Raw genomic sequence first — 11,026 nt, 5'->3', positions numbered from 1 at the left:
GAGCTGGAGGAATCAACCTACCTGACTTCAGGCTCTACTACAAAGCCACAGTTATCAAGACAGTATGGTACTGGCACAAAGACAGAAATATAGATCAATGCAACAAAATAGAAAGCCCAGAGATAAATCCACACACGTATGGACACCTTATCTTTGACAAAGAAGGCAAGAATATACAATGAATTAAAGAAAATCTGTTTAACAAGTGGTGCTGGGAAATCTGGTCAACCACTTGTAAAAGAATGAAACTAGAACACTTTCTAACACCATACACAAAAATAAACTCAAAATGGATTCAAGATCTAAACGTAAGACCAGAAACTATAAAACTCCTAGAGGAGAACATAGGCAAAACACACTCTGACATACATCACAGCAGGATCCTCTATGACCCACCTCCCAGAATATTGGAAATAAAAGAAAAAACAAACAAATGGGACCTAATTAAACTTAAAAGCTTCTGCACATCAAAAGAAACTACAAGCAAGGTGAAAAGGCAGCCTTCAGAAAGGGAGAAAATAATAGCAAATGAAGCAACTGACAAACAACTAATCTCAAAAATATACAAGCAACTCCTACAGCTCAACTCCAGAAAAATAAATGACCCAATCAAAAAATGGGCCAAAGAACTAAATAGACATTTCTCCAAAGAAGACATACAGATGGCTAACAAACACATGAAAAGATGCTCAACATCACTCATTATCAGAGAAATGCAAATCAAAACCACTATGAGGTACCATTTCATACCAGTCAGAATGGCTGCAATCCAAAAGTCTACAAGTAATAAATGCTGGAGAGGGTGTGGAGAAAAGGGAACCCTCTTACACTGTTGGTGGGAATGCAAACTAGTACAGCCACTATGGAGAACAGTGTGGAGATTCCTTAAAAAACTGGAAATAGAATTGCCTTATGATCCAGCAATCCCACTGCTGGGCATACACACTGAGGAAACCAGAAGGGAAAGAGATACGTGTACCCCAATGTTCATCGCAGCACTGTTTATAATAGCCAGGATATGGAAGCAACCTAGATGTCCATCAGCAGATGAATGGATAAGAAAGCTATGGTACACATACACAATGGAGTATTACTCAGCCATTAAAAAGAATACATTTGAATCAGTTCTAATGAGGTGGATGAAACTAGAGCCTATTATACAGAGTGAAGTAAGCCAGAAAGAAAAACACCAATATAGTATACTAACGCATATATATGGAATTTAGAAAGATAGTAACAATAACCCTGTGTACAAGACAGCAAAAGAGACACTGATTATAGAACAGTCTTATGGACTCTGTTGCAGAAGGAGAGGGTGGGAAGATTTGGGAGAATGGCATGAAACATGTATAATATCATGTATGAAACGAGTTGCCAGTCCAGGTTCGATGCACGATACTGGTGCTTGGGGCTACTGCACTGGGACGACCCAGAGGGATGGTATGGGGATGGAGGAGGGAGGAGGGTTCAGGATGGGGAACACATGTATACCTGTGGTGGATTCATTTTGATATTTGGCAAAACTAATACAATTTGTAAAGTTTAAAAATAAAATAAAATTTAAAAAAAAAAGACATATTTCAGGCAAAGCTGAACTCAATGAAGGAAAAATCTAACTCCGAAAATCCAATGGGAGTAAAAGGAACACACAGAAGAATACTTGTAGTTGACAGGAGACATTAAAAACACAAAGTGCAAAAGAAAAACATAAGAAGAAATGTGCACTCAACTATGACACAGGCTTTATTGGAGAAGCAACGAATAGCCACACTAAATGCTCACAGGGTGGAGATCACACGCGGATTACAGACAGGCGCATGGCGAAGAGCGACCAGGCGATGATCCTGCTGCTCTTTATCCAACAAGGTGGTGTCAGCCTCAGGAAGCAAGCCTTTTCTCTGTCAGCTGTTGGTTGAGGAGGGAGGTTAAGGAAGATGAAATCCGTCACCATGGCTGAAGGGTGGACAACGGGAGAGCCTGGATCTTGTTTCTTGGTCCAGATGAAATCTGGTGCTGTTACTTCCACTTGGGTGGACACTTCTGCTCGCACGGTGGGCATGGTGGCTTAGGAGGGCATTTCTGCTGGCTCACGGGAGGTGGGCATGGATGAGGTGGGCAAGGCTCATGGCACTTGGGTGGGCACACTTTTGGAGGTGGATGGCAGGGCTCCTTGCACTGATGGTGATGCTGATGCTGATGCTGATGTGGATGCGGATGCGTGTGCTCGTGGTTAGACATCCTTCCTGGGTCTCAAGGAATCTGAAATACAAAACCAGACAGCCTTGTTCATGACAGAAAGTCCTATTCTTCCATTAATAGGGAGCCCTCTTCTACCACTTTCCAAAGAAACAATTACTTACACAAGTGCTGTGTGAATACAAGCACACTCTGAAGAATAATAATCAGGATGTGAAACTTGTAGCCTATCTCAAAACACATCTCTGCTAATTTCTCCCTTGAGGTTCTGGTTGCTGGTCTAACTGACTTGACTGTTGGCTTCCGAAGAGAAATGCAAAGGCCCACACTCAGCACTCAGTGGGATTGCAGGCTGAGAAGGCTTCATTTGCAATGAATGCAGGGTGCACTGAAACACAGCATCTCATCTCCCTTAATCTCCCTTGGTTAAGATTGTGCCGCTGACTCCATTCCTCTCATCTCATTTACGTGCACATTTAAGATGTCAAGAACAAGACTAAAAACTACCCCTAAATTCTCATTATCTTCTTATTCCCATAGAGAGCACTAATTTGTTAAAATACAGCCACTTCCACCCTAAGATTATACCCTACCACACGAGTGCTAAAAACATCTAAAATTGTACTCACCAGAGCCTCCAAAGAAGACCTATGACTGAGTTACACGAAGATAGCAGCACGGTGGTAGAGACTCCTTTTATAAGGACCAGGCAGCTCCACCCAGAGGGAACATCCCACATCTGGCATGATGCACTTGTTTCCCACCCCAAATACCATGTGCTTGCAATCTCAAAAATAAATTGTCACACTCATGCTGATATCACAAAGCTCCATTGCCCATGGACTTCCTCACCCTTCACTGAGGCAGTGCAGAGTGAGTCACTCAATACATTGTCTCAAAGCCCCAGTGCCAATATCATGCCCCAGTTAGGAAATATGAGGAATTCTTTGACAATGGTACTGCTCCTCCATGGTTAAGATTGTGCTTGCCACATTCCCCAGCTCCCTACGCATCTGGTATGGAAAACTTACTACCCCATTCCATTTCAGCTTCAGCACCCAGCTTTGTCTCCCTCAATGGTAATGACTAGGGTTTACTAAACACACATTTCTTAACCCCTACCCACAGTTTTTCTAAATTCCCCTTATACCATGTTCTACTGATCTCTGGGCTTGTCTTGACAATTAAATGACTTAACCATGGCCACAAAGTCTATCATGATTTTCCAGTACAAACAGTCTCATTTCAGCTGTGTTTTCACATGGCTGCATAATGGACTTGAACAGGACAACATGATCCCTCAGGTTTCTCAGCCATAAGCTCATGGAATGGGGTCCCTTCATGAAATTCTACATTTTCTGCCCCACAACCATGAGTCATTTGTGGTCTAGTGTTGTATGATGCTGTTCAGTTGCTCATTTGTGTCCAACTCTGTGCCCCCCATGGACTGCAGCATGCCAGACTTCCTTGTCCTTCACTATCTCCCAGAGTTTGCTCAAACTCATGTCCACTGACACCATCCGACCATCTCATCTTCTGTCGTCCCCCTTCTACTCCTGCCTTCAATCTTTCCCAATATCCCAACAAGGTCGTTTCCAATAAGTTGGCTCTTCACATTAGGAGCCAAAAATATTAGAGCTTCAGCTTCAATATCAGTCCTTCCAATGAATATTCAGAGTCCATTTCCTTTAGGATGGACTGGTTTGATCTCCTTGGTGTCCAAGGGGCTCTCATGTGTCTTCTCCAGCACCACAGTTCAAAAGCATCAGTTCTTCAGTGCTCAGCCTTCTTTATGGTCCAACTCTGACATCCATTCATGACCACTGGAAAAACCATAACTTTGAGTATAGGGACCTTTGTCAGCAAAGTGATGTCTCTGCTTTTTGATACACTGTCTAGATTTGGTATAGTTTTCTTCCCATGAGCAAGCATCTTTTAATTTCATGACCTCAGTCTCAGTCCTCAGTGATTTTGGAGCTCAAGAAAATAAAGTCTGTCACTGTGTTCATTTTTCCCCCATCTATTTCCCTGAAGTGATGGGATTGAATGCTATGATCTTAGGTTTTTGAATGTGGAGTTTGAAGCCAACTTTTTCACTCTGCTCTTTCACTTTCATCAAGAGGATCTTTAGTTCATCTTTGCTTTCTGCCCTAAGGGTGGTGTCATCTTCATACTTGAGGTCATTGATGTTTCTCCCGGCAATCTTGATTCCAGCTTGTGCTTCATCCAGCCCAGCATTTTGCATGATGTACTCTGCATATAATTTAATATGCGGGGTAACAATATACTGCCTTTACTTACTACTTTCCCTATTTTAAACCAGTTCATTTTTCCATGTCCAGTTCTTAGTGTTGCTTCTTGTTCTGCTGCTTTCGGTCTACTAGAAACCAAATTCCTCTCATCTCATTATCTTCAAAATTCCCTCAATATCTGGACTGTATCCATTTAGAAGCTTTTCCACTAGTACCCCCCAAATATCTTGTGCTAATTTACACTACAGGCGTTAATTCAGTTAACTCTATCAGGCCCTTTTTTGAAATGACATTTGGTGTGTTTTCAGACTTTCTTAGTACACCCAGGGAATGAAGCTCCATCAATCATTCATTCCACCATTCAATCATTGGGTATTTTTCCCTAAATAAATACATGATGGGTGACATAGAATCCATTGGTAATTTATTAGTATAATTTGTTGAACCACAGTATAATAATAATAAATAAACCATACCTTTACTTGATATATTAATAATAATAAGTATGTAAGCATAATAATAATAAGTAAATAACACTTCAGCTAATAATATGCACTCTGCTTTCCAGGGAAAACTTGAGTGCCTTGGCTATGCAGACGTCCATGCACACCAGTACTGTGTGATATTAAATATTTCCCAACCTCCCTGAAGACCAGTTTATTTACATAGTTGTAATTAGAGATAAAAACTATAACTGCCTCAAAATTTTGCTATAAAAACAACAAAATGCCTAATATAAGGCACATTATATGATTGGTCCTATGGAAATATGAGCCCCCATATACCTGATAAGGGGTTAATTTCCAAAATATATAAGAAACTTCTACAACACAATAGCCAAAATTTAGGAGCCTTTATTTCAAATATGCAAGGGACTTGAATAGAGTCCTGTTTACAGAAGACATATTGAAAAAGGAGTCTAATATCACTACTGATCATCAGGGATATGAAAATCAAACACACAATGACATATCACTTCACACCTGTTAGAATGATTGTAATCAGAAAAACAAGAAATCCCAGTGAAAGTTGGTGAGGTTGTGTAGAAAATAAGATACTTTTACCTATTAGTGTGATGGTAAATGGTTCAACCGTTTTGAAAAATATGAAGGTTACTCAAAAGCTAAAAAATAGAAACCAGAACTACCATATGTATTACCCATTCACATTAGTGTATTTAACCAAGTTAATTTAAATCAGGGTCGCCAAGACATATTAGCACTTTCAAGTTCACTGCAGCAGTACCCACAATAGCCAAGATGTGTTAACAACCTAAATGTCCATTAACAAATGAATGGATAAATAAACTGTAATATATACATACAATGAATTATTCAGTTCAGTTCAGTCACTCAGTTGAGTCCAACTCTTTGCAACCCCATGAATCACAGCTCACCAGGCCTCCCTGTCCATCACCAACTCCCAGAGTTCACTGAGACTCACGTCCATCGAGTCAGTGATGCCATCCAGCCATCTCATCCTCTACTGTCCCCTTCTCCTCCTGCCCCCAATCCCTCCCAGCATCAGAGTCTTTTCCAATGAGTCAACTCTTCGCATGAGGTGGCCAAAGTGCTGGAGTTTCAGCTTCAGTATCATTCCCTCCAAAGAAATCCCAGGGCTGATCTCTTTCCGAATGGACTGGTCAGATCTTCTTGCAGTCCAAGGGACTCTCTAGAGTCTTCTCCAACACCACAGTTCAAAAGCATCAATTCTTCAGTGCTCAGCTTTCTTCACAGTCCAACTCGCACATCCATACATGACCACTGGAAAAACCATAGCCTTGACTAGATGGACCTTTGTTGGCAAAGTAACCTCTCTGCTTTTGAATATGCTATCTAGGTTGGACATAACTTTCCTTCCAAGGAGTAAGCATCTTTTAATTTCATGGCTGCAGTCACCATCTGCAGTGATTTTGCAGCCCAAAAAAATAAAGTCTGTCACTGTTTCCCCATCTATTTCCCATGAAGTGATGGGACCAGATGCCATGATCTTCATTTTCTAAATGTTGAGCTTTAAGCCAACTTTTTCACTCTCCTCTTTCACGTTCAAGAGGCTTTTGAGTTCCTCTTCACTTTCTGCCGTAAGGGTGGTGTCACCTGCATATCTGAGGTTATTGATATTTCTCCCAGCAATCTTGATTCCAGCTTGTGCTTCTTCCAGCCCAGCATTTCTCATGATGTACTCTGCATAGAAGTTAAATAAGCAGGGTGACAATATACAGCCTTGACGTACTCCTTTTCCCATTTGGAACCAGTCTGTTGTTCCATGTGCAGTTCTAACTTGCTTCCTGACCTGCATATAGGTTTCTCAAGACACAGGTCAGGTGGTCTGGTATTCCCATCTCTTTCAGAATTTTCCACAGTTGATTGTGATCCACACAGTCAAAGGCTTTTGCACGTCAAGAAAGCAGAAATAGATGTTTTCCTGGAACTCTCTTGCTTTTTCCATGATCCAGCAGATGTTGGCAATTTGATGTCTGGTTTCTCTGCCTTTTCTAAAACCAGCTTAAACATCTGGAAGTTCGCGGTTCACATATTGCTGAAGCCTGGCTTGGAGAATTTTGAGCATTACTTTACTAGCATGTGGGATGAGTACAATTGTGCGGTAGTTTGAGCACTCTTTGGCATTGCCTTTCTTTGGGATTGGAATTAAAATTGACTTTTTCCAGTCCTGTGGCCACTGCTGAGTTTTCCAAATTTACTGGCATATTGAATAATATGCCAGCACTTTCCCAGCATCATCTTTCTGATTTGAAAGATGATTTGAAATAGCTCAACTGAAATTCCATATATGCATTGCCATGTGTAAAAGAGAAGGCTAAAGGAAGGTTGCTGAATAGCACAGGGAGCACAGCCTTGTGCTCTGTGATGATCTAGAGGGATGGGATGGGGGGCCATGGGGTGAAAGTGAGACTCAAGGTGGAGGGGCTATATGTGTACTTAAAGCTGATCCACATCACTGTAGGCAGAAAGCAACACAACATTGTGGAGCAGTTATCCTCCAATCAAAAATAAATTTCAAAAGAAGGAATGTGAGCTCTAAAAGGCAGCAAAACTAATACAAATTAGGAATAACTGCTCACAATAATTAGATAATGTGAACCATGCCCCAAAATGTGATTAAAATAGGATTGTTTAGCGTGAGGGCCCCCTCCCTAAGACCCTTGCCCAGCTCTCCTCTGTTTTCAAGCTGACATCTCTACTAATTCAAAGGCTTCAGTCTGAAGGCAATTTCAGAATCCACACCTTCTTCCTAGTAAGAAAGGTCCTCCCACTGCCTGAGGGAATATTTCATGCCTTGTGCTCTCTCCTGAAAGAAGGCTGTGTGGTGTCTGCAACGTTTCTTGATTGGGTTGGTGTGCTACAGGAAAAAAAAAATCAGTGACATAACCTAGGCATTTGAAAAGGTAGGAACTTCTTTAGATTGAGCCCTGGTCCTGATCACTTTCTCAGTATCTCAGAGAACCAAAATGAGGACATCTGTTCCTCTGAGATTCCACAGTGGAGTAACCAAGATCACTGTTAGGAAACAGACATCCTTCAGGGATCTCAGAAGGAACAGGGATGTCTTGGGATGGGTCAGGTTTTTTCACGACATTTTTTTTTTTCATGTGAAGTGTTAGGAACTAGGTGGGGCCTGCTGGAACAAGAGAATTATCTAAGGAACATGTGACTTAGAACAGTCCTACCAACATAATTTTAAACTTGCTCTTCTTGCCTCATGAATTACTAATGGATTCCAAAGCTACTTTTTACCAATACATTTTATGGGTTGTCACTTAGGTTTGATAAATGAAGGAGGATCAGGCTTTCTTTAAAAAAAAAAGAGTGCTTAATGAGGTTACTGATGTGGAAAGAGGGATAATTAATTCCTGATACACAGAGAAAATGGCTAAAAGACAGGTGATACTCACTTTTTTCAAATAATGGATCATTGAAGCATCTGTAGCAAATTAAATCTCTGAAAACCATGTAATAGCTACATGAGGGCTTGCTAGATTTTACTTAGAAACTAGTAATAATGGTTATCTAGGAGAGAAGTTGACGTCTGGGGGATGAGTAGAAGAAGGACCAAATAAGACATGAGGCAAAGAAGAAATCATCCACAAATACACAGGCTCAAAGGGGAAGGAGCGATGCCAAGGGAAAATATTTTTTGAACCTACAGTTTTACATGGAGCCAAACTATTCATCAAATATGAATAAAGTAAAATCCATTTGTTCCTTTTCCAGGAAATCTTCCCAACCCAGAGATCAACCCAGGTCGAACCTCTTTCTACATATTAGCCTCCTGAAAACAATTGAATTCTCTCAGCCTCAGTTTCCCTATTTGTAAAAAAGTGGAAAAGAATATATTCAACTCAGTGTACTCATAAAAATTAACTTATTCACAAATGTCTCCTAATTATTAACACACGCCCTGCAGTATCTTACATGCTGTTAACTGTTAACATGAGTATGGTGACCAAAATTCTTGTCTGTGTAAATTCTTGAGTGAATGTCACACACACACACACACACACACACACACACACACACACAATCCAGCTTGTTATTCTTCCAACCTTCGGGTTCCCATGATGTACTCTGCATATACATTAAATATGTAGGATAACAATAATACTCCCTCGTCATACTCTTTCCCAATTTTGAGCCGGTCAGCTGTTTCATGTCCAGTTCTGACTGTTGCTCTTGACCTGCATGCAGTTTCTCAGGAGACAGGTAAGGTGGTCTGGTACTCCACCTCATTAAGAAGTTTCTGCCGTTTGTTGTGATCCACACAATCAAAGGTTTTGGCATAGTGAATGAAGCAGAAGTACATATTTTTCTGGAATTCCCTTGATTTCTCCACGATCCGGTGATGGTTGGCAGTTTGATCTCTGGTTCCTCTGCCTTTTTAAAACACAGATTGTACGTCTGGAAGTTCTGGGTTCACATACTGCTGAAGCCTAGGTTGAAGGATTTTAAACCTAACCTGCTAGCATGTGAAATGAAAGTAATTGTAACATAGTATAAACATGATTTGGCATCACCCTTCTTTGTGATTGGAATGAATAATGACCTTTCCCAGTGCTGTGGCCACTGTTGATGTTTCCAAATGTACTGACATATTAGGGCAGTGTTCTAACAGCATTATCTTTTAGGATTGGGTCACCAGCCCTATCTTCATTTGTAATAATGCTTCCTAGGGCCCACTTGACTTCACACCGCAGAAGGTCCAACTCTAAGTGAGTCATCACACCATCGTGGTTATTTGCATCATTAAGACTTTTTTTTTTTTGTATAGTTTTTATGTATATTCTTGTCACTTTTTCTTAATCTCTTCCACTTCTGTTAGGGCCTTATTGTTTCTGCCCTTTATCCTGCCCATCCTTGCATGAATAGACCCCTGGATATCTCCAATTATCTTGAAGACATCTCTATTCTTTCCCATTCTATTGTTTTCCTCTATTACTTTGCACTCTTCATTTTAAAAGGCTTTCTTATCTCCCCTTGCTGTTCTCTGGAACTCTGCCTTCAGTTGAGTATAGCTTTCCCTTTCTCCCTTGCCTTACTCTTCTCGAATATTTCCTCACCTATCTGTAAAGCCTCCTCAGACAACTACTTTGCTTCTTGCATTTCTTTTTCTTTGGAATGGTTTTGGTCACTACTTCCTATATAGTGTTACAGACTTCTGTCCATAGTTATTCAGGCACTCTGTCTATCGTATCTCATCCCTTGAATCTATTCATCCTCTCCAGTGTATAATCATAAGGGATCCGCTTATGCCAAGTTCGTCTCCACCCCCTCCTCGATCAGGAGAACCTCTACACTACTGAGCTGATCACTGTCTGCAGTGGTGCTAAGACGACCAGAGACACTGAGAGATGAGAGCCACAGCAGCTTGGCAGCCCCATCCCCTGACCACCTCACTTGCTTCTAGCCACAGCTTCCACACCAGTGCCATTTCAAGGGACATAGACCCAGCAGCCAAGTTCTTTGGAGCTGGAGCTGCCACAGTAGAGGTGACTGGCTTCCGAGCTGGAATGGGGACTGTGTTTGGGAGACTCATCATTGGCTATGACAGGAGCCCTTCTCTGAAGCAGCTGCTCTTCTCCTATGCCATCTTGGGCTTTGCCCTCCCGGAGGCCATGGGGCTCTTTTGCCTGCTGGCAGCCTTTCTCTTCCTCTTCACTATGTGAGGGAGCCCTTTCCACCTCCCATAGTTCTTTTTCCCGTGTCTCCTTTGCCCTGGGTGTTCCTTTTCCTGTACCTCCCCAGGCAGTCTGGGGAAAGTGGTTGGCTCAGGGCTTGACAGAAAGAAGACAAATAAATACTGTATTAATAAGAAAAAAAAAAGATAAAAACTGTGCACCAAATTCCTCTATAAGAAGTATGGAGAGGGTTCCACTAACCACTGAACAATTCTTGACCACTAGGTGGATATTCTACAATTCAACTTAATTCTGATACTCTTTATTTGAAGATAGTATCAGATTCCATGGGTTAACAGTTCAGTCCTAGTAACCACGATGGTGTGATGACTCACTTAGAGTTGGACCTTCTGCGGTGTGAAGTCAAGTGGGCCCTAGGAAGCAT

The 11,026-nt window shown here is 41.4% G+C and overlaps 1 pseudogene; it reads left to right on the top strand.

The window, feature by feature from the left end:
- The first annotated feature begins 2,102 nt into the window (after positions 1–2,102).
- On the top strand, positions 2,103–10,629 carry LOC112585507 (annotated as a pseudogene).
- The last annotated feature ends 397 nt before the right edge of the window (positions 10,630–11,026 follow it).

This window comes from Bubalus bubalis, chromosome 6 (assembly GCF_019923935.1).
Source record: "Bubalus bubalis isolate 160015118507 breed Murrah chromosome 6, NDDB_SH_1, whole genome shotgun sequence".
NCBI classification, from domain to species: Eukaryota; Metazoa; Chordata; class Mammalia; order Artiodactyla; family Bovidae; genus Bubalus; species Bubalus bubalis.
Note: the sequence above shows the minus strand (reverse complement) of the source record. Positions and strands in the feature narration are given on the sequence as shown.